Raw genomic sequence first — 25938 nt, 5'->3', positions numbered from 1 at the left:
TACCTACAGGAATAATTTAAAAATGTAAAACTTTACCACAATTATTACACTGTTACATCTTTATTTCTCTAAGAATTAATTTTTCAGTTTGTTGTACACATAAAAAGGAATCAAATCTTAAGGTTTTATCACTTAGCTTAGACTCATGTTGTTCCCCTTTAATAAGGATTACTTTCCACATTTGGAGATGCCTGTTATGGTAAGAACCTTTATTACAGGATTCACATTTATGGCATATTCTTTCTCAAGGAGATTTTTTTATATATATGAAAAGAACCAGAAGAATTCAGACTTTCACCCCACTTATTTCATCAACATATTTTCCTATACTGTGAATCCTACTATATTTGCAAAGTGAACCAGGGAAGACAGAAGTATTATATCTTCCCACTACTCATAGGGCTTCTCTTCAGTTTGTTTGCTGATGTATTCTCTTTTAAGCTGGGAAACCAATTACATGTAAACTTGAGTCACATTTAGCATGTCTACTCAACATGGAACTACTACACAACTTATAATTGTTCTGAGATGGACAAAGATACATTTCTTCTTTCCATATCCCTATGTTCATATGGCTTGTATCCAGAGTGACATATGATATTCCTAGTAAATGAAGAATAACAAATACAAAGTTTCTACAATGCCTCCACACAGTTTGACATTTTGTTCCTCATGGACATGTCCTATAGGTTTTAAGGATTCTCCACTATAATCCTCCCTTAACTCTTGAATCTAACAACCCATTTCATTAAACTTAGCAGAGTCAGAACAACTAGAGATTAACACTAGCTTTACTATGGACTACTTGCTTATTAGAATGTTTTGGACATAGACTTATCATATATTCAATGTATATACCTTTGGTAGTATGAGTGATATGAATCTAAAGGAATTGGCAATTCTACAACACAGTTCTGATAGATCTATGATTCAAATGCTGATTTCTGTTAAGGTATTGATTGTTTGTCTTTCTTCTAAAAAGAATGACCTGCCAACACAATTCACTTACCTGCCTTTCAGGTATATGGATTATTAACATCATGAATGCTTTTTAAGCTGTGATTATTTACACTGCTGCATTACTTTAAAACTTAAAGATGGGCGGGAGAGATGGCTCAGAGGTTAAGAACACTGACTGTTCTTCCAGAGGTGCTGAGTTCAATTCCCAGCAACCACATGGTGGCTCACAACCATCTGTAATGAGAACTGATGCCCTCTTCTGGTGTGTAGGCATATATGCAGACAGAATAGTGTATACATAAAATAAAAAAAATAAAAAAATAACAACTTAAGGATACATTAAAATATATCCGGGGGCACATTTGTATCAGCTTTCACATGAAAATTACCTTTCATGTCATTCAGAACTTTGACAATGTTCTTCAACTTCAAGATCTTCCCAATTATATCCTAAAATATAGGATGAGAAAATGTATGAAATATTACAGAAATTTGTGCAAAATTTAAGTTACTATCTTCAGTGATCCTTAGAACCATGTCTGATTTAGTCACCTCATTCTTCCTCATTCTCAATCAGAATTACCACAGAGCATCAATAACCAAGAAACAGTTGTTGTCTTAATTTAAAATGTGAAGGAAAATTTACCTATAGCAGTGAGGTTCATATATGTCTCTAGCATCACATCTTTATAGACATTCTTCTGGGAAGGATCCAGCCATGCCCAGTCCTCTTGAGTAAAATTGACATGCACATCATCATAGGTCATGGCATCCTAAACTATGCCATACATAAGTATGCCATACATATGTATAAAACAAAAACATGATACTGACAACATTGTAAATGCATGCTTCTTTGACAATATAGTCATATAATTCTGGTGCTTCTCACACTTATTCTACAACCCAGACATTACAATATAATCATCAATTTATTTTAGAATGAAACAGAATAGGAGGTTTGCTTCTATTGTTTCTGAATGCTTTGAATGGGATATTGCCTTGCAAGAGAAATGCCTATTAACAGACATAGAGAGACAAGCAAACACATCAGCAGTACTGAGTACACATCAGAGAAACTGTATGAATAATAACTAACTACAAAAAAAGATGAGTAAGCTTAGTTTATTGGCTCATGCCTTTAATCCCAGAACTCAGAAAGCAGAGGCAGGTATATGTGCTTCTGAGCTGAAAGTTAGTCTAGTCTATGCAATCAGTTCCAGGACAGCAAGAAGTAGATATTAAGAACCTGTCTGCACTGCAAACATCAATCAAATGTACAAAAAAAGATAGGATAAACTCAGAGACTTTTTTTTAATGAAGTTGCTACAAAGAGTTAGGCATTCACTCAAGTTCTGTATTCATCTTCCAGAAACCTGAATTGCTCTAGTTTAAACTGTAGTTTAAAAAATCTTACTAAAAAGAACTGTTTATTGAAACAGTTATAAATAGACAGATGATAACATTAGCAATATCACCATTGATTATAAATAATCAACACAGGGCAGGACAGATGACTCAGAAGTAAAGAGCTTTTGCTGTTCCTTCATATAGATGGGTTCAATTGCCAGGACTTAAATGGGGAAATCACACAACTGTTCATTATTTCAAGCTCATGGATTTTAAGACTCTCTTTTGACTGCTGCTACGGCCACCCATATGTGTGGTGCATATCCATGTATACACGCAAAAGAATCATAATTATTAAAAAAAATCAAAACAAACAAAATGAGCAAAAGGAATGTCACACACATGTAATTTAAAGACTTAGAAGACCCAGGTACTATTACTGTCATGAATATTGCCATCCTGGGAAAGAGAATGATATCTTCTGCCAAAAGGATAAAGCTCAGAAAAACAGCATAAGTTTGACATGTACAAAATTGTATACTCTAGGCCAATCACCCAATAATATCTATAAAAAAAACCCTGGAATGTTGGCCAACTTTTTAATGTAAGCATTTAGAAGAAAGAGTCAGGTGAATCTCAGAGTTTAAGGCCAGGCTGGTGTATAGAACTATGTTTAGGACAGTCAGGGTGACTCAGACAAAGTGTATCATCAGAAACAAATATAAAAACAGCAAAATTTAAAAAATCCATGCTAGAAAATGGCTTAGTATCGAATACTACTTTGTTTATTTTTATCTTATGTGATTTAGTAATACCATCTATAATGGTGGTGAAGTCATGACAGTACAAGTAGGAATATGGTTGATTCATTTCAACCACAACATAATAGAAACCTAGAAAAGAAAATGAGTTGAGGTTATAGAGATACATATCATACCCCCCCAATGAGATATTTCATCCAGAGAGTTTCTTCCTACTTAAGGTTCTAAAAGCACCCCGAAGAAAGCTGCCAAGGAGAGACATATGTTCAAATACCTCATCCTATCTGGGATTATTTCATACAGTCGACTAGATTCTGACCCACATCACTATAGGCTCAGGATTATCCATGATCATTTAGCCACCTCAATAATCCTCAGAGTCTGCAACACCTCTACATTGTTCAAATGTCCAAAGTCTCTTTTGACACTCAAGACAATTCTTGACTGTGTCATCTTATAAATTTAGAAAATAATTTAAATCTTTCCAACAAATAAATGGCAGAGAAAACCCATTCCCATTCCAAAAGAGAGGAACTGAGACATAATGAGGAAATATTTGGATAAAGAGAAGACAGAAACTCAGCAGGGCAACCATCAAATCTAGTAGTTCTGTGTCAGACACATGGAGCTTCATTTTCAAAGGGCTTAGATGGCTCTCAACCCACAACTTCCCATACATCTCTCTCTTTGGTTACTTCCTCTCCATATATGCAGCTCTCCATGGAAGATATCTCATAGCTTAAGTATCTCAACATCTTATGGTCTCCAAATGCAATGCAGGCTGCATCATCATAGTATCATGCAATGCACTTATACAGTGTCCTCACTGGAGCTCTTACCATACCAAACACACATGGCTACAACAGTGCTGACCTGAAAACCCAGACTAACAATGTATGAACTTAAATTTTGTATCATTCTGGTTTCTAGAACCAATTCACCATCAATGATTCCTCCCAATTTGGCTTCTAAGTTCTGATGGTGCCTACCATGTTGGATCAGAGTTGCAGCAGGGTTTGTATGAAGTTCCTTCCTGGGACTGGGAATCACTTTGCCTAATCCCTCCATTAACTGATGGCATAGAAGGATGGATTCTTACCCTTAGGACACCTTGCTAGACTTCCAATGTAGAGCAAAGGCCTTCTTTATAATAGTTATAATCTTCCTGAAAATTCCTGTCTCTGTTCAGCATTTGACTGTCATCTGAAAATACATAGTCCTGTTTTTCTCTACAACCCATAGACTTGTCATATATTTAAGATCCACTTCTTGAATTTTTTCACTGTAATATAAGCTGTAAAACATCACTTAAGAGTAGAAAGGAAATCAGTGGTCTTACTTAGCACTTGATCCTGAATGCTACTACACTCATCCCTGACAAGATGCACTTAGTTTTGTAATATTTGGATTTTATCATAGAAATCTATAGTTTTCAAATTGGATTTGAGGCCGGACCTGCAGGAATATCTACATGTCAGGTTCTGTAATCCTGGGCTAGAGCTCATTACTTAGGAAATATTAGACCCTAGGTGCATGACTCCTGTTTTGAATATTTTACTTCTTCCATTTAGTTGTCATGGTTACAAAATATTTCATCATGTGTTCATGGAACACAGATCCTGCTTTGTTGGATCAAATCAGATAGCTTTATTCTATTAGTGCCAGGCACTAAGCCTTCAACTGATTTATATTTTTATTTGAAGTTTTTAAAAATGAGCAATTTTAAGTTTGGAAGTTCATTTGATATGAACTTCACACTCAACACACACACACACACACACACACACAATTTTGAAGTGCAGCCAATATTGTGCATGGCTGAGTTAGTTCAAAAATTTGTTTGAATTAAAATGACACATAAGACCAATAAGATTGTCCAGTGTGTAAAGGTTTGGATTTTTTGTTTGTTTGTTTGTTTGTTTGTTTGTTTTTCAATACAGGGTTTTTCTGTGATGTTTTGGTGCCTGTCTTGGAACTCACTCTGTCAACCAGGCTGGCCTCGAATTCAGAGAGATTTGCCTGGCTCTGCCTCACGAGTGCTGGGATTAAAGGCATGCACCACCACCACCCAGCAAAGCTTTGGATTCTTGAGCTTGACAATCTGATTTTGATGCCTAGCACCCAGATGAAGGTAGATAGGAGGAACTCTAACCCAGATTTTATGCTTGTACTGCACACAAACACCTTGATATACACACACACACACTCTATACACACATTCATACAAGTAATTAGTCCCATATTGAAGATCTAAATAACACAATAAATTTTTAACAGTTTATGTCAGTAGATGAAATTTATTCATTGATTCACAGAAAAAGAAAATTCTACTAAACAGGGCCAGGGAAGAAACTTTAGAAAAGAACAGTGTGAAGAATTTGAACATCACAAGAAAGGTGAATGCACAATTGGGAGAGAAAGATGGGTCCACATTCAAATTTGTGAAGTAGATGCCACAGACAAATATGTAGCAAGTAGTCTGAATCTTGCAACCTGTGTAATTTGAAACATCAATGAAAATATATTAAATGTGAATGAATACAGTAACTTTTATAGAAGAGATAGAAATGCATGTTTGTGAGAGGAGGTGCAGAATAACAGAATTCTTAAGCAGAAATTTGATCATAGGGACTAGACTAAAGATAAGTGGGTGGATTTAATATTTGAAAGATTCTAAGTATTTTAGAGATCAGGAACCTCATTTTATCAAGTTCCAGAGTTATATTTTTCATGTAAACAATAAAATTTAGTGCAGAAAAATATATATGGAAGTTTGACAGATTCAAATCCCCTTTAGATTGTGAATTGTTAAGTCTAGTCAGTATAGCATATTCAACACTTAGGCAGATATATTCATCATATTTAATGATTCATTGCTTCAGTATATTTATTCACATTACCTGGAAAAGAAATGATTATTTCACTTTCTGTTTGAATCCCATACATAATAAATAAAAAAATACTATACAACTCTACAGACTGTAAAACACATGGGGATATTTTTAAAATAATTTCAGTCACTATAGTATACCAAAAATTGAAAGTTGTTTCTTCATTTTCTGTTACTTTAAAAATTTACAAAAAAATGTATTGTGATCATGTATCTCCAGGTGTCATTTTTAATTAAATTATTGATTTGTTTCTTTGTAAACTATTCTAATTTCAATAGAAAAAGAGTTTTATTCGATTTCAACTCACCAAATCAGGATCTTCATTGAAGACAGGTGTCTGTGAAGGATAGGATATACCAAGTGAAAATGTAATTCATTTACTCAATAATTTTAATTTCAGTTTTTAAAACTGGAAATGGAAATCAGGAAATTTTGTGATTTTTCTGTTATTTCTGATCAAATTTTTCTAGTAACAAAGCACAGTTATTTACCATTTTTGATGATGTCTTGTATATTTTTTAATTGGGATTCCTTTTATTTCACTCACTGCCACATAGAAGTCCCATAATTCTTTACTGAGACTGGTTTCCTTTGCTCCATTCAACAGAAGTGTAAAAAATGACCATTAGAAATATGACATTTTGATGTAAGGATTCCTCAAATATTGTTGTCTATATAAGTTTATTGATTATTAAATGTCATTTCTTGAGTATTTTCTTCTGTAGATTTGAATCAAATACACATTGCTGCTGCATCCTCTCAGACCTACTACCCATTATTTTCTACTCAATCAACAAACACACACACACACACACACACACACACACACACACACACACACACACTTCTTTTTTTTTAATCTATCAACTCTGATTTGTGCTGATGGTATTTTGATTACTGTGCAACATTCCACTTCAGAATGATCAACATATCAGAGTTTTCATTAATCATTTCCTTCTAGACTCTTCTTGCAAAGCACCAATGCCTATCTCTAATTTGATATCTAGTAGATGTAATTTTTCTAATGATTCTTCAAATAATCATATTTTAATTTGTATAATCATATATGGGGACTAAGTCAGCATTCTGGGTACACCAAGGTACTTCACAATAAATGGACTTATATCTGATAGTTTATATTCATTATCATAAGCATTGTTAATTTTCCAATAAATTTGATGTCAAAATAAAGTCTTCGGTTTAGTGAAGATATTTTTTTAATTCTCCCCAGGCATGGTGTGACACATAAAACTTTGGTTGTGAAAACTGATGTCTTGTATATGTGATGCTTTCCACACACTTCATAGACATTTCTGACTGAAATATGATACATAAACTTAGTTAGGGATTCTATGTACCCAAAATTGTGGTCCTGTACATAACTGAAGAGAGACTTCCTGCCAAGTAATGCTGATTCTTAAAAACAGGTGTTAAATATTTTCTTGTAAAAAGGCAAGATAAACATGTTCATAACCACCTGAAATTAGATATTACACTTACAGAATGCTGCACACAAATTTCCATATTTTCCATTCTTTTCAACAAAGTTCATGTGCATGATGACTGTGGTGTTTGAAACAGGATATAAATCAAATGAGAAAACACCTGAGACTGAGAAGAAATATTTCATTTGGATTAAATAGCATGAATATATATTCTGTTCTTTACTTTGATTTGGTTATTTGTGTTTGTGTATGCATAAAGTAGGAATTCTACCATCAAAAAACTGAATAAATAAATGAATAAAAATTAAAAATTCATTGTAGTTTCTGAATTGTCACTGACAGTCATTACTGTCTTGTGATTATGAATATACTATGAAAATTAAATAAAATTCAAGATATGCATTCTAACTTTTAATTTATTTAGAAATTTGGTAATAAAAATAATTATTAAGGTTTGTGAAATAAGTATATATGTATATATGTGTGTGTCACAAAATTCTACTTTAATGTACATTTTATGTGATAAATAAAAATTGAAAAACCCAAATGTTAGCGCATGATTTGAATAAATAAATAATCCTAAAATACAAGTTTATGTATTTTTTTATATTTCCCTAAAATGTGTGATAACCAACATGTGTAATTTTAACTTTCTATATATGACTTTTTACAAATATTTAACAAAGTATAGTACTGAAATTCTATAATTGTCCAACAAAATATGTATGATCCATTTTTTCTATTCTCATCAAATTCAGGTGATTGAACCCAATAAGTTTTTATAATTTTCATAAACCACTTGTTACATTTTCAGACTGGTATGAATTCCAAACACTGACTTTCTTACTGTTTCATCAGGCAAAATATTTTATTTAGTTTTCTTCATGCAAAAACTATCTTATCCTATACTAGAAAACTCTCCAGTTACCAAGATTGTCCATATAATCAACTGACAATAATTTCACTAAACAAACATTTTTTAGAGTTTCTGTTTCAAACACTTGTAAAATGTCTTCTAGAAACTACTTATCCACTGAAGGTGGACAAAAAGTGTAAACGTTCCCACTTGATTCATGGGTTGCGATGTCTGTGGAAATTTAAGATGAGGAGCCAAAATGATGTAGAAGGATCATTAGCAGAATAGATTTAATATTTCAAACACCTCTGGCTCCATTTTTTTCTCTCTGAACCCAACTTTCTGGGAGAGTAGAGAATTTATCGGGGAATATCCAGAATCCTGTCACATAAGAATCTTCACTGTAACTTTGGCTCTGCAATGGCCTCAAGTCATCTGAAACGATGCAAATATCAACCTCTTCAGAATCAGTTTATTTTTTAAAATAATTTCTTAAAGCTACCACAATGTTAAGTACTATGAGTGTTAATGTAATGCACTGCATGTATATTTAGTCACCTGAAAGCATAAGATACTCACATGATTGTATTATGATGAAAGCAATAAATTTATGAAGCAGAAGTGTGTAGAGTTGGCATCTATCCTTTTGCCTAAACACAAAATAACAAAAAATCTATTTTCATCAGGCGACATTGTGTATACATCCTTTGGCTTCAACACACAGATCACTTGCAATACTTTTTATCCACTGTGAAGAATACATAATTCTAAAAGTTCATGTGTGCTCCACATATTGCCCTCCTGTGAACAAATTACAAGCTTTTATACATTTGTGAATGGAAACACTGAGAGTATTTGTTATAAATATTTTATTCAGTTTTGTTAATACAAAAATTATAATATTATCTTATAATAGAACTCTAAAGTTACCAAAATTGTTATACACACACACACATATATACATACATATATATATATATATATATACACTTTGCCCTGTAGGACTCCAACTCATTTACAACTTAGACTTGCTAGACACTAATACATAGATAATACAGATCTTTTGATTCCTGTGTTGATACATACCCCCAGCTGGGATTGGAAGGGCAGGTGTACACATAATGGTGGAGATGGAAACTCTGTTCCTGGGATGTATGTATACCATATGAATATTTCAGTCATTCTTTCCTAAGCATATAACTCTGTCACTATTATAAAATCTACTAATTCTCCAAAATCACCTTTGACTATTTAGAAAGAAGTTTCCATTGTGACCCATGGTGTTACACCCAACATGGACATCATCTTCACATCTACAAATGTAGCATTATTGCTGTGGTTCAGGCTCATCTCAGGCTCAGTTGCTAAGTTGAGAAAGGGGTGTGGTCACAGGAAAAACTTCTGACCACCAAGTGAAATGCACTCAAGTGGCCCCAAACAGCTCAGGCCACCTTTATTTATTCCTACCCAGAGATTTTCTTACCACGGTTCCAAGAACAGCTCTATCATTGGCTTCTATTTTTGACTTTAAGAAATATATCACAGCTTAAGGAATACATCGTGATCATTATGGAAGCTCCAATTGCTCCCCTTTCATCTTCCACAAATAGATCTCCCCAGCCCTGAATAAACTTATTCTAGATATAGAAATCAGCATTTTGAAGGCTGAACTAAATATTGAGACTGACACATCCTAGTCTCTCAGCCAGTATGTGATGAACCACTTTCCCACACTGGTATCTCAATGAATTTCACTGCACTTGATTGCATTCTGGGGTAACATGTCAGCACAGCATGACCTATGTTGATATGATATTATGATATGATATATCTGTGATGATTAACCATCTGACATCATTGACTTATTTTCACACAATGTCAAGGAAATTGTGGCTGTGCACTACTAATTAATATTCAGTATTTTGCTTCTTGTATCTGAATGAATGTAGCTTACCTGATATAAAGTGTAATGCCAACTTCATCATAATTATTGTGTTGTAGAACATGATGTACATGAATTCTTAGTGGCCCATTTTCCTCTATTAGTTTTAAATCATCAGCTGCTAAGTAGAGGGTTTGATATTTTTCTAAAAGCTGAAAAAGAATATGCACTCTGAAAACTCAGATAAATTTTGTAATGTCAGTTAAAATATTTAGTAGATATTCATATGTGATATACTTATCAGAGATATGTGTGTAAAGAATGACATTTCCTGTTTCTAAATGCAACAGTTCTAAAATATAAAACAATGTTGATCTCCCATGAATAATGCTACAATCCTAAAATATGAAACCATGTTGAGCTTCCATGCATAAATTGTATTATGGAAAGATTGAAGAAATTTGTGTTGAAAGAAAAGTGTGCACATATATACTGCTTACCAAACTTAGACTGAACTGACATGGTTTGTAACTTTTAAGTCCTGGAACAAAAAAAAAAAGGATTTCTTAGCTGGGCTGCAGTGGCACACACCTTTAATTCCAGCACTCGTGAAGCAGAATCAGGTGGATCTCTGTGAGTTCAAGGCCTGCCTGGTCTAGAGAGTGAGATCCAGAACAGACACCAAAACTACACAGAGAAACCCTTACTCAAAAAACAAAACAAAAAAAAATGATTTCTTAGACAATAATTGATCTTCTAGTCACAGGTAAAGATGTTGTGAATGGAACACCAAAATAATTGAAGAAACTTCAAGTATTGACAAATGACATCTCCTCAAACAAAATCAATTTACAAAGAAAACCCCCAATAGAGTGGAGATTCAGAGAAATTAAAGAAAGAAATCATTTTTTTTCAGGGACACTCATCCAACAGACTAGTTTCTCTAATTTAAAAAAAAGTAAAAAAAAATGGGAATAAAAAACATAAAAATCTGAATAATATGGCCTGATAAGGGGGGATAGGAGGGAGGAAATTTTGAGGTAATGGTATTCATATCTCATTACAAAACTGTATTGAATGCCAATAATTAAGGAAAAGTATAAGGGGTTATTAAATTAAACAGACATTCCTCCAAGGAAGAGAGCTTTATATCCATAACCATAAGAGAGGGGTTGATTAAAATTTTCATATTCAATCTTTTCACAGTTAGAAGGTCATGGTCAGAGATTAGACTGGTGAAAAATGTTAAGAGGGCTGAGTCTAAAGGGAACATACATCCACTGCTACTAGGCATGTAATCCAGAGAAGACAGTTTTGAATGAGTTTGTGGAGGTTGCTCAAAGAAGACTTTAACCTAGAAGAAAACCCTTATCTACCACTCCTTGGAATAGAACCAAAGACTTTGTGTCTTGATACTAGATATATTATATTCATGTTATTTAATATTCATTTCAAAAGGGCTAAAACTCACATCACCCTAGATGCTCATTGAAAATGGAATACATAAGAAAACCACAGTATAGATTCAAAATAGAGCTGGGTGATGAATCAAATCATGAACGTTGTAGGAAAATGGACAAATCATTAAAAGTTATACAGCACAAAGTAACTTGGGGTCAGAAAGACAGTATCACACTTTCCTTATCATATTGACACTAGTTTCACATTTATGTTTTATGTGTTTTACTTTGAATATATTTAGAACCCAGGAAGCTTTCAACTGTCCATGAGGGGAAAGGTGACTTCAAAGAAGATGGATTGTAAAATACAAATGAGCACAGAGTAGAGAGAGGATTCACTGGGGGCAAAACAGTTCATGCTCATTGTGACCTACAGTATAAAAAAAATAGGGAGTTAAATTAGATGACATATATTTAAACTGAAAACTTAAATCAAACAATTACTACAAAAATTTTTCACATGTCCCCTTTTAATGTCAATCTCCATCTAGGCCATCTCCTCTGTCACCATCCTAAACCAAACATTGAACTTATGGCTAGCAATTGTATTTAAGAAAATTCTACCTATTACCAAATATCCAGAAATGTGAAGAGATAATTGTTTAGTTGTCAAAGCAAAGAAATATGAGTATACATCCAATGAAATATAAAAGGACTTACTGTATAATCAAAATCATTTAGACAGGACACTGAAGCTAATGATTATTTTATAATTGAAGTATTCCAGTCAACAATGTTAGCTTGAAAGGAGGAGAAAATTAAATTACTTTAGAAGATAAACATGGGGGATTTTCTGAAATTTTCCAGTCAGCAAAGAAGGGTTCCCACAGTACTAGCAAGTGACACAAAAGCAAATAATCATCTTTCTTATTACCAGCATTGTCCCACAAATAAATTTTATGTACTGTAAGTTTTGAGACAAAATGTCATTCCTACACAGAAACCTACACATTATACCTCCCCTTATTAAAATACATTTCTTTTATAACAGGTTTTTATGTTTTTAAATTTATGATTGTGATTTCAGTAAATCCAACATAAAGTCTTGCTACAAACAGAATTCTGCTATATTACTCTAATTAAAAAGTCCATTTGAACATATAAGTCATTTTTGTAGAGGAGGAGAAATTGAACTCATATTTATTTGAATAATACTATACATGTTTTTCAGCTCTATGTTAATAAATTATAAAATGCATACTATCTAATGTCTTTCAAGTATAACCATACAAATACACAAACAATATATTTGTGCTGAATTTTTCAAATCTCAAGCACTGTTAAAACTAAAAGACATTAAATCCATTTTCTCTGATGGATAGAATTACTGTGAATGTAACAACTACAGCTTTAGACTAACTGATAAGGATTGTTACACTACCTATGACTATATCGTAAGCAGTTTTTATTTAGGAAAAATAAAATTTATCCAATATTAAGTACCTCTTCTGTGTCGACAAAGCCGATGACAGCAGTTAACAGAAGAATCTTCATTTTTCTATTTCTTGGTTTCCAGCTTCTTGAGAAATGATCAGTATTTCAGTTGTTACAGAGTATATAAACTAAAACTCATTTAATCTGTTTCCCTTAGTGGGTTAAATGCAGTATAAAGTGTGGTTCATTTTGGAAACTTGTTTATTTGTCAGAGTGTCCTGTTTGGCAGTCAATCCATGACTTAGGTTGACACTGTTACATTTTGTCAATGACATTTTCATTCAAGGAAGTCTGGCATGATGTGACTTGTTGTCAAATACATGAGGAAACAGATTATATAACTTTGAAAAGCAATGATGAGACTGTACTCTTGTATTCTCTGCTATATAAAGGAGAAGGAGTTTCAAACTTCACTTCTTAAACTGCTAATTTATGTTATTATTTGCATCATTAGAAATCCATAGGTTATAAGCAATAACCTATGATATTCACTCTGTTAATTGGACCTAATGGTGAACTGAATATTGCCATGGGGGAAAATTCTACCATGATTTATAAGATTGTCTAAAGAAGCCAATTGAGTTAGAGCTTGTTAATTTGTAAACAATGAAGATGACAATTTTAATATGCACATTTTAAGGCTACTGAAGATGCATAGCAGAGAACTTACGTGCCTTGATGAAGCACATATCACTGATTCCCTCATCTGCTCTATGACCTTTCTGTGGTCACAAAATCATCGTGGAGTTTAACATTAAGGAATATAAATTTTGCATTTATACAATGGAAATATACTAAATATATTAATATATTCAATTAGGATGGTTTATTTACATTTTTTTAATCATGGTGGGGAGCATGTCAGCCTGCAGACCGTCATGGTGCTTGAAAGGAAGCTGAGAGTCCTGTGTCTTGGAGGCAACAGGAGTCTAACCACTGAGCCATCTTTCCATACCTGGTTCTAATTTTTAAGGATGTTTTCAGGCACCCAGATAGTCCATGTGGTTTTGTGCTCAGACTATTTCCTTACCTCATAATCTGAGGGTGAAGTGCAGCTTAAAATTAGCTGGGGAATCGACCTTGCAGGTTTGAAGGAATCCTATGAACTACAGATGTTCAAATCGTGGCCACATTCTCTGATATCTGTATCCTTATATTTATGGAAGATCATACCAAGAACACGCATGCTAAAGGAAATTTGCACGTATTTTCTTTATTTGAATGCTATAGAGAAACTTTTAAAGATTTTAAATGATTCTTTTAATTTTAGAACCCTGTTGTTTAGTATTCATATTAGGGATCCCCGTGGAAACTATGCAACAGTGGATGAAGCCAAAATGTGCCAGTGCTTCATGTAACATGTGCATTCATTCATAAAATGAAATAAATAAATCTTTTTGAAAATGATGGGGTATGCACATGGTCACTTTAAAGACGCGCTATCTACAGAATTATTATTCAATGTCATAACACTTAACTTCAAAAAAATTTAAAAAATTTAATTTCCGTTCAAAGAACTCTAAATCCATTAATTTTTCTTATCAGCTCAGTGTATTGTCATGTTTCTGATGGATGGCCCTGACTGTGATTTAGTGACACAACCCAAGAACTGAACTGATTGTGAGGAGCGTTCAAGGACCTCGCTAATGGAACATGGCACCATCGCCCAGGTGGGTGGGCCTGGACTTCGAGAAAAAGCAGCATACTCAGATCATGTGGGACTGGGCTCCACCACCCGACATGTTGACATTAATAATACATTAATAATATTATATTAACAAATATATTAATAATGCACTAAAAGACAGAAAAAAGAATGCAAGTGAAGGATGAGACTGAGTGACCAGAGACCTGGACAGCCAGGAGCCTCCTCCATTGAACTCTGATTCCCCTGGGAAGAGAGAGCATCCTGGGAGACCAAGGAAACCTCACTTCCATTTCCAGCCTTAACTTTCCCCATTAATGGACTCTGACCTTGACGTTAAAGTCTAATAAACCCTACTACTATTAATATTAAATACACACCATCCTCCTGAGCTGATTTTGATTCGAATATGTTATCACAGTAAAAGAAGGAATCTAGAAGAAATGTAAAGCCAGCGCAGTGTCATAAGAACTACATTTCCCACAGTGACTTTCTCTGTGTGGTCAGAACTACATTTGGCACAGTGACTTTCTCTACATCATAAGAAGTACATTTCCCAAACTGCCTTTATCTACGCCATCAGAATTACATTTCCCACAGTGCCTTTCTCTACCTCATCAAAACTACATTTCCTGCAGTTCTTTTCTCTAAGTCATCAAAATGATATTTCCCACAGTGTCTTTCTGCATGTCATCAGAAACACATTTCCTACATTGCCTTTCTCTCTGTCATCAAAACTACATTTCCCACAGTGCATTTGTCTGTCATAAGATCTAGCTTTAATACAGTGCCATTCTCTGTGTCATCAGAACTATATTTCCACAGAGCCTTTGTCTACATCATCAGAACAACATTTCCCACAGTGCTTTTTTATACATCATCAGAACTGTCCCGCCTGCAGGGCTTCAACAGGTTCTCAACCACCCTAAGGACAGAATGATAGGTACAGGAGATACAAAGGTAATGCACCAAGTCTAGATTCTGATCAAGGTGCAACTTTATTTTTCTCCAAGAGGGTTTATATAGTTCCTGCAGGTTGGGGGGAGCAAGAAGCTGTCATCTGCATAAGGTGGGGCAAGCTAACAGGATCTTTGTATAGGATGTTTACAGGGTGAAAGGGTCAAGGGCTCTGACTCAATGTCCTGTTGCTAGGCAACCTGACTGTAAGATGATCTAGTTCCCTGTCTTATGAGGGTCTGTATTTTTCTTTTTTTTTGTTTTTGTTTTTGTTTTTGAGACAGGGTTTCTATGTGTAGCTTTGTGCCTTTCCTGGAACTCACTTGGTAGCCCAGGCTGGCCTCGAACTCACAGAGATCTGCCTGGCTCTGCCTCCCGAGTGCTGAGATTAAAGGCATGCGCCACCACCACCCAGCTGTATTTTCCACTAACTAGAGATTCTATCCTTGTCCCTGACATCTTCCCCTTCTTAGTTATAAATCTAAGGGCCAACATAAAGCAGGTTTGAATGGTCTAAAAGGAGAACTCTGAAAGAGGCTTTGCATAGAGGATTACAGAGGCCCTATCCCTCTAAAAGTTGTGAAAAAAGGGTCTGAGAGGGAATGTCTCTCCAGACTCAAGCACCACAGGCGTCCTCATAGGGCGGGAATCAATGGACCGTGCAGTTTTTTGAGGGAGCGGAAATGGGTAAGCGCAAGGCTGTTACTATGCAACAGGGCAAGTAATCCAGGCTCTTGGGATTTGGGGATACATGGTCCCCAGCCTGTGCAGTCCCAGCTGCACTCCAATCATGCCTTGAATGAGCCTTTTTCCCACACACAGGTGCAGCCTCCCACGAGTGAAGGGGTCTGTGTGGGGCATCTCTCCTCAGGGAAATTTCAACCCTGTAGTCCTGCATATCAATGCAGTGGTAATGAACCTGGATCTGCCTGGCCGGCAGGTCTGTTATTTGGCTTTGGATGAACCGAGTGAGCCAGGAAAGTGACCATGGCCCAAAGGCAAGGAACAGGAGCAGGCCTACAACAGGTCCTAGGAGGGAGGGAAGAAGGGTTGTTAGCTAAGGGGAGGCGGAAAACCAATTCTGGAACCACCCAAACTCTTGTTCTCCTTTTCTTTTTCTCTTTTTTAGTCCTTTCCTAACCTACCATACTGTCCCTGACTACCCCGGTGTGATAAAGAAGCAACATTCCTCTTTGAGCCCAGTACAAAGGCCACCCTGTTGTAGAAAGAGGAGATCCAGGCCTCTCCTGTTCTGTAAAACTACCTCAGCTAGGGAGGAAAGGGATGACTTGAGGGCAGAAATTCCCAGTTAAAATTGGGCAATATCCTCGTCTATGGACAGTTGAAGCTCAGAGTAATGTTGGTTGGACAGGACCAGAGAGGCAATTCCTGTGCCTGTTCCCGCTGTTCCAACCCCCAAAAGGACTGCTAAAGTGATGGCAGTAACAGGCTCCCATCAAGGCAGTCATCTCAGCGCGTCTTCTCTTCCTAGAGATCTAGGAATTGATCTGAGGAATAATAGGTTAGTCTAGGTGGAAGGAACCTGAGTGCCCTGAGTAGCAACATAGCGAACCTACCCAGTGATCTGCAGGTGCACTACATATGACAGGGTCAGTGGGCTTCCTCTGCCATCAGTGTTACAGGATTTTTAAAAGAGTATCATTATAAGCAGAAGGTTAGAATCAACTGAGCAAGGAAGGTATGGGTCTATGGCACATGCATGTGCCTAGTAAAAGACATCCATTTGCCTGGCCTACAGGGCTACAACGGGTTCTCGACCACCCTAAGAATGGAATGATAGGGACAGGAGATACAAAGGAAATACACCAAGTCTAGATTCTAATCAAGGTGCAACTTTATTTTTCTCCAGGAATGTTCATATAGTTCCTGCAGGGTGGGGGGAGCAAGAAACTGTCATCTGCTTAAGGTGGGGCAAGCTAACAGGATGTTTGTATAGGATGTTTACAGGGTGAAGGGTCAAGGGCTCTGACTCAATGTCCTGTTGATAGGCAGCCTGACTGTAAGATGATCTAGTTCCCTGTCTTATGGGGGTCTGTATTTTTCCACTAACTAGAGATTCTGTCCTTGTCCCTGACAAGAACAACATTTCTCAGAGTGCCTTTTTCAGTGTCATCAGAACTACAATTCCCAAAGTACCTTTCTTTACATTTTCAGTATTATATTTTCCACGGTGTCTTTCTCTGCATCATGGTAACTACATTTCACACCTTGCCTTTCTCTACCTCCTCAGAACTATATTTCCCACAGGCCTTTCTCTATGTCATCAGAATTACATTTCCCATAGTGCCTTTTTCTGTTTTCAGGACTACATTACCCATAATGCTCTTCTCTGTGACAACACAACCGCATTTCCACAGTGTCTTTCTCTACATCCTCAGAACTTCATTTCCCATAGTACCTTTCTCTACATCAGCAGAACTACAGTTCCCATAGGGCCTTTGTCTAAGTAATCAGAGCTACATATCCCAGAGTGCCTTTCTCTACAACTTCTGAACTTCATTTCCCACAGTGCCTTTCTCTATGTCATCAGAACTACATTACCCACAGTGCCGCTCACTGTTTCATCAGAACTACATTTCCCACAATGCCTTTTTCTGTGTATTCAGTAGGACATGTCCCACAGTGCCTATCTCTACTTCATCACAAGTACATTTCCCACTGTGTCTTTGTCTGCCTCATCAGAACATTTCCCACAGTGCCTTTCTCTGCATCATCAGAACTATATTTCACACAGGGCATTTCTCTAAGTTATGGGAACTACCTTTCCCACAGTGTATTTCTCTGTGTCATCAGAACTACATTTCCCACAGTGCCTTTCTCTATGTCATCCGGAATACATTTCCCACAGTGCCTTTGTCTATCTACTCAAAACTACATTTTCTGAAGTTCCTTTCTCTATGTCATCAGAACTACATTTCCCCCATTGGCTTTCTCTACATCATGAGAACTTCATTCCAGGCTTTCTTTCTGTCATCAAAACTACATTTCCCATAGTGCCTTTTTTCTGTCATAATAACTAGCTTTCCCACAGTGCCAAACTCTGTGTCATTACAACTGCATTTCTACACGGCCTTTCTCTATGTCGCCAGAACTACATTACCCCAGTACCTTTCTCTGTGTCATCATAAGTACATTTCCCACAGTGCCTTTCTCTATGTCATCAAAACTGTATTTCCCACAGTTCCTTTCACTATGTCATCAGAACAACCTTTCCCACAGTGCCTTTCTCTACGTTATAAGAACTACATTTCCCACAATTCCTTTTTTCACATCATCAGAACATTCCCAAAGTGCCATTCTCTGTGTCATCAGAACTACACTTCCCAAGTGACTTTCCCTACATCATCAAAACTGTATTTCCAAAGAGCCTTTCCCTAAGTAATCAGAATGACATTTCCCAAATTGCCTACCTCTACCTCATCTTAAACAAATTTCATTATCTCTGTCATCAGAACTACATTTCCCACATTGTCTTTCTGTCCATCATCAGTACTACATTTCCCAAAATTCCCTAATCTACGTGGTCAGAACTACATTTCCCCAGTTTTTTTTTCTACATCATCAGAAGTACATTTCCCAAGGAATCATTTCTATATCATCAGAACTACATATTGTGAACTGTCTTTCTCAGAGTGATCAGAACTACATTACCCATATTGCCATACTCTGTCATTAGAACTACATTTCCCACAGTTCCTTTCTCTATGTCATCTGAACTCCATACATTTCCCACAGTGCCTTTTGCTACATCATCAGAACTTCATTTCCCACAGTGCCTTATTATACATCAAGAGAACTCTATTTCCCACAGTGCCTTTCTCTACATAATCAGAACTACATTTCCCACAGTGCCTTTCTCTGTCTCATGAGAACTAGATTTCCCACAGTGCCTTTCTCTAGATCACAGAACTAAATTTCCAGCAATCTTTTTCTGTAGGTCATCAGAACTACATTTCCCAGAGTGCCTTTCTCTATATCATCAGAACTACATTTCCCACAGTGGCTCTCTGTGTGTCATCAGAACTATATTTCCCACAATGCCATTCTCTACATCATCAGAACTGCATTTCAAACAATTCCTTTCTAAATGTCAGAAGAACTATATATCCCACAGTGCCTTTCTCTTCATATTCAGAACTACATTTCCCACAGTACCTTTCTCTGTGTCATCAGAACCACATTTCCCACTGTGCCTTTCGCCACGTCATCAGAACTTCATTTCCCACAATGCCTTTCTCTATGTTGTCAGAACTACATTTCCAACAGTGCCTTTCTCTATGTCATCAGAACTACATATCCCAAAGGGCCTTTCTATGTGTCATTAAAATTACATATCCTAAAGTGCCATTATGGACATCAACAGAACTACATTTCCCACAGGGCTTTACTCTGTGGCACCAGCACAACGTTTCTCTCCATGCCTTTATCTGTGGCCTCAGAACTACATTTCCCAAAATGCCTTTCTCTGTGTCCTCAAACTAAATTTGCAACAGTTTCATTCTCTACATTGGAAGTACTACATTTAACAACGTGCCTTGTTCTGTGTCACAAGAACAACATTTCCCACAGAGCTTTTTTTCTGCATCATCTGAACTACATTTCCCACAGTTCCTTTCTCTGTGTCATCATAACACGTTTTCCCAGTGCCTTTTTCTACATCATCGGAACTACATTTCCCACAATTTCTTTCTCCACATGATCAGAACTATATTTCAAACTGCTCCTTTCTCTGTTTCATTAGAACTACATTTCAAAGAGTTCCTTACTCTATGTCATCAAAACCACATTTCCCACAGTGTCTTTCTCTGTCTCATCAGTACTATATTTCCCACAGTGCCTTTCTCTGTTTCATCACAACTACATTTCACACAGTGCCTTTCTCTGTGCATTCACAACTCCATTTCCCACAGTGCCTTTCTCTATATCATCAGAACTATATTTCCTACTGTTCCTTTCTCTGTTTCATTAGAACTACATTTCCCACAGTGCCTTTCTCTGTGTCATCAGAACTACATTTAACACAGTGCCTTTCTCTACATCATCAGAAGTACATTTCCCACAGTGCCTTTCTGTGTGTCATTAGAAATAAATTTCACACAGTGCTTTTTTGTTTCATTAGAACTTCATTTTCCAGAGTTTCTTACTCTATCTCATCAGAACTACATTTCCCAGAGTTCCATTCTCTATGTCATCTGAGCTATATTTCCCACAGTTCCATTATCTACATTGTCAGGATTACATTTCTCACAGTTCTTTTCTCTATGTCATCAGAACTGCATTTTCCAAAGTTCCATTCTCTACCTTCTCAGGACTACATTTCCCACAGTGCCTTTCTGTGGGTCACAAAAACTACATTTTCCAAAGTTCCTTTCCCCATGTCACCAAACCACACTTCTCACCGTACTTTCCTTTGTGTCTCAGAACTACATTTACCACAGCACCATTCTCTGTGTCATCAGGACTACATTTACCACAGTGCTTTCTCTATATTATCAAAACTATATTTCCCTCTGTGCCTTTCCCTGTATCATCAGAAATAAATGTCCCATTATGCCTTTCTCTCCATCATGAGAACTACATTTCCCTGAGTGCCTTTGTCTGTCTCATCAGAACCACATTTCCCTCAGTGCCTTTCTCTATGTCATCACAACTACATTTTTTCACAGTTCCATTCTATATGTCATCAGAACTACATTTCCCAAAGTTTCAATCTCTAACTTCTCAATACTACATTTCCCACAGTTCCTTTCTCTATGTCATCAGAAATAAATTTCTCCCAGTGCATTTCTCTGTTTCATAGGAACTACGTTTCCCAAATGGCCTTTCTGTACATTATCAGAATGACATTTCCCTCAGTGCCTTTCTCTACAACATCAGAACTACATTTCTCACAGTTCCATTCTCTATGTCATCAGAACTACATTTCCCAGAGTGCCTTTCTGTGTGTCATCAGGAATAAATTTCCCACAATGCCTTTCTCTGTGTCATCATAACTACATTTCCCACAGTGCCTGTCTCTACATAATCAGACCTACATTTGCCAAAGCCTTTCTCTACATCATCGAACTACACTTTCCACAGTGCCTTTATATTTGCCATCAGAACTTCATTTCCCAGAGTTCCATTCCTGATGTTATCAGAACTACATTTCCCACAGTTCCATTCTCTATTTTTTTTTTTGGTTTTTCAAGACAGGGTTTCTCTGTGTAGCTTTGCGCCTTTTCCTGGAACTCACTTGGTAGCCCAGGCTGGCCTCAAACTCACAGAGATCCGCCTGGCTCTGCCTCCCGAGTGCTGGGACCATTCTCTATGTTTTCAGGATTACATTTCCCAGCATGCCTTTCCCTAAGTCATCACAACTACCGTTCCCACAGTTCCTTTCTCTGTGTCATCAGAACTACATTTCCAACAGTTCCATCCTCTATATTATCAAGACTATAGTTCCCAGATTGTCGTTCTCTAAGTCAACACAACTGTGTTTAACACAGTTCCATTCACTATTGTGGTGGTATTTTACATGTACTGAAATGTGATTTTAATTGTATGTTAATAAATAAAGTTGTCTGGGGGTCAGAGCTATTGGAGCCATAGCAAGTGCATGTTGGCGGTGGCACACGCCTTTAAGGACCTGGAGGGTGGTACATTCAGGCAGTGACGAGGCAGTCACATGTTTGGGTTTACAACCAATGAGAAGGCAGAACAGAAAGACTATAAAGACATACACACACAGGAAGTAGGTCCCTTTTCGGAGAGCTCTCCTGGCTGGAGAGGATCCCTGAATCAGGAAGGGTGAAGCTCTTAGCTCTGACCTCTTGGCTTTCTTCTCTGAATTGGCTCTGTGTTTCTTATTTAATAAGACCGTTTGGTTACATCTACATTTGGCGCCCAACGTGACAAGAATCCATTAAAAAACGCTTAACTTGGCTTGGCGGCAGGTCCGGTTTCCCGCCAGGGCAGCCGCCAGGTCCAGTTTCCCGCCAGGGCGGCCGGCTCCCTAGCCCAGGCCCAGGTCGGCTTGGCCTCAGGCCGGACTAACTTTGAGCTACTTGCTTAAAGCCCGTGCTACAGACAATTCAGGACTGCCCTGCCGAACAGGGCCCCTGCCTGTAAAGCCAATGCACGTGGTTGGAGTTTAAGGTAGCCAGAGCCAAGGCTTGACTAGGCTCAAGTGGGAACGCGTGGCTGGATTCAAGTTCTTAGGCAGAACTTGTGGCTACGGTTCTTGCGTGCTCTCTCTCTCTCTCTCTCTCTCTCTCTCTCTCTGGATTCACACCTCGGACACTAGGAGGCTGTTTTTTCAAATTCCCTTGGATTGGTACTGTTCTACGAGGACTTGGTAAGTCACTTAACATATCGAATATTTTAAAGGAAACTATTTAAAAGAGAAATATTTTTCCACATTTAAAAAAAAATGGGTTTTCTGTGTTCATTGGAAGAAAATTGGGCTTTGTTTGCAATTTTAGACAGTCTGACAATGGAACAGCTATATGAGAAGATTAATGTTGACCAAATTATGCATTTTATTACTATGCTTATTCTCATTTTACTATTTAAAAAGATAGTCAATTTAAGTGCCAGGATGACAGCTTTAGAAAAACTTGATAAACCTGTAAAAACTCAGACAGAAGAAACTAACAGTGAAGTTGCTTCAAGATTGGATCATAGGGTTACAGAAAGAAAGCCTGTGTTCACACAGTCACCCTTAGTTTGTCCAGTAACCATACAGCAGTTGCCTGATCAAATGACTAAACAAAATATTTGGGCTCCAATTGAAATGTTAGATTTACGAAGGTTTAAGGAGGCAATAGTATCTTATGGCATGCATTCCCCATATGTAAAGCAAATGTTAAACTCTTGGTCAACATATAATAGGATTGTACCACAGGATTGGCGGGAGCTGGCACAAGCTGTTCTTGAACCCAGTCAAAGGCTTCAGTGGCTAACTTGGTTCAAGGATGAAGCTAAAAACATAGAAAAACAGTGGAGGGATAAAGGAATACAAGTCTGCCAGGATCAGCTTATTGGAGAAGGTCAATATGCTTCAGCACAAGCACAATGTTTATATGATGTCCAAACCCTAATTTTATGTCGAACAGCAGCCTTGAATACATGGGACAGAGTTGAGGAACCAGGAAAAAAACTGAGTCATTTACAAAGGTTGTACAAGGCCCAAAAGAATCTTTCACAGATTTTTTTACAAAGACTGGCTTCAGCAGTAAAGAGAATGGTCCCAGATTCAGAAGCTAGTAAGATAACAATTGAAACTTTGGCCTTTGAGAATGCGAATGCAGCATGCAAAACAATAATCAGGCCATTAAAGGCAAGATCTGCACCTTTGGAAGATTGGATTAGAGACACGGTTAATGTTGAAGCTCATAAGCATGATGATATGTGGGTAGGCGAAGCAATTTCAAAAGGTTTGAGGAATGTTAGATGTTTTGGATGTGGAAAGCAAGGACATTTGAAAAGGGACTGTAAACAGGTAATTCCTAGAAACAATGTTTCCTCAAGGAACAATGGCAACAGAATGCCCCTTCCTTCTGGAGTATGCAGAAGGTGTGGTAAGGGAAAACACTGGACCAACGAATGTAGATCAACAAGGGACAGACAGGGTAATCCTTTGCCTCAGTCTTCGGGAAACTCCCAGAGGGGCCTCATGCAGGCCCCAATAGCAAATCCAGTTCAAACCTTTCCTGCAGTTGTAGAGGAAACCCCTACTCAGAGCAATTAAATAACCAAATGCCTATTGGAATAAGTCATGCTGGTCAGGATGATGAAACAGAGAGAATAGAAAATTCAGGAGAAAACATAAAGAAAATTTTTTGGCAAACTTCTATTAATGAACAAAGACCAAAATTATCGATAAAAATAATTGGTGTTTCCTGTCTGGTCTGGTAGACACAGGTGTGGACGTTACCATAATTGCACCAGAATTTTGGCATCCAACTTGGCCTCTTCAGGAGGTAAACATTCAACTGTTAGGAATTGAGACATTATCTCAGGTGAAACAGAGTGCAAGATGGCTCGAATGTATAGGTCCAGAAGGACAGAGAGCAAAATTAAAGCCATATGTGGCTAACATAGCTATGAACCTGTGGGGTCGAGACTTGTTACAACAATGGAATACTCAGATTAACATACCTCCAATCTCAGAAACAAATCATAAACTAGCACATGTTTCTGAGAGAAATATGAGAAGGCATTATTCTGAGTGGTCACCAGCCATCCATATTATACAAGAACAGGGCACAACAACTAATGATCTTCCAAAAACAACAACAGCTTTACCTTTAAAATGGTTAACAGACAAGCCTGTATGGGTCCAGCAATGGCCTTTAACAGCAGAGAAACTCCAGGCTTTAGAAGAGCTGGTAGAAGAACAGTTAAATGCTCAGCATATTGAAGAATCAACCAGCCCTTGGAATTCTCCTGTATTTGTTATTAAGAAGAAATCTGGTAAATGGAGAATGGTAACAGACCTTAGAGTAATTAACAAAGTAATTCAGCCAATGGGCTCTCTACAATCTGGAATTCCTTTGCCTACTCTGTTACCAAAAGGATGGCCTCTCATAGTTATTGATTTAAAAGACTGTTTCTTTTCAATACCCTTACAAGAAAAAGACAGAGAAAGATTTGCTTTCACAGTGCCTACTTACAATAATTCTCAACTGGTTAAAAGATTTCAATGGAGGGTCCTCCCACAGGAAATGTTGAATAGCCCAACTCTGTGCCAATATTTTGTACAACAGCCATTGGAAGTGATATGTAAAAAATTTCCTAAATCTATAATTTATCATTATATGGATGATATTTTACTAGCTGACTCAAATGCAGATACTTTAGAAAGAATGTTTGAAGAAGTAAAGAAAATTTTGCCTTGCTGGGGATTACAAATTGCTCCTGAAAAGATACAAAGAGGAGATTCTATTAATTATTTAGGATATAAAATAGAGCTACAAAAAATTAGACCCCAAAAGGTGCAAATAAGGAGAGATCTACTACAGACTTAATGACTTTCAAAGATTATTTGAAGATATTTCTCATCTAAGAACTATTGTCGGGGTAAAAAATGATGAATTGCATAATTTGTTCAAAACCTTAGAAGGTGACAAGGACTTAAATAGTCCAAGAGAATTATCACCTGAAGCTGAGAAAGAATTGGTCTTGGTAGAAAAGAAAGTACATGAAGGGCACGTGGATCATATTGATCCAAAGCTGGATTGCATTTTGGTTATTTTACCTTCTAGGCATTCTCCTACAGGAATATTAATGCAGA

General features: G+C 36.9%; 1 pseudogene; it reads right to left on the bottom strand.

The window, feature by feature from the left end:
* Positions 1–512: 512 nt before the first annotated feature.
* On the bottom strand, positions 513–13099 carry LOC128121182 (zinc finger protein 431-like; annotated as a pseudogene).
* Positions 13100–25938: the final 12839 nt, after the last annotated feature.

Source organism: Peromyscus californicus, unplaced genomic scaffold (assembly GCF_007827085.1).
Source record: "Peromyscus californicus insignis strain IS unplaced genomic scaffold, ASM782708v3 Scaffold_32__1_contigs__length_542415, whole genome shotgun sequence".
Taxonomy (NCBI): domain Eukaryota; kingdom Metazoa; phylum Chordata; class Mammalia; order Rodentia; family Cricetidae; genus Peromyscus; species Peromyscus californicus.
This window is presented reverse-complemented; position numbering and strand designations above follow the sequence as displayed.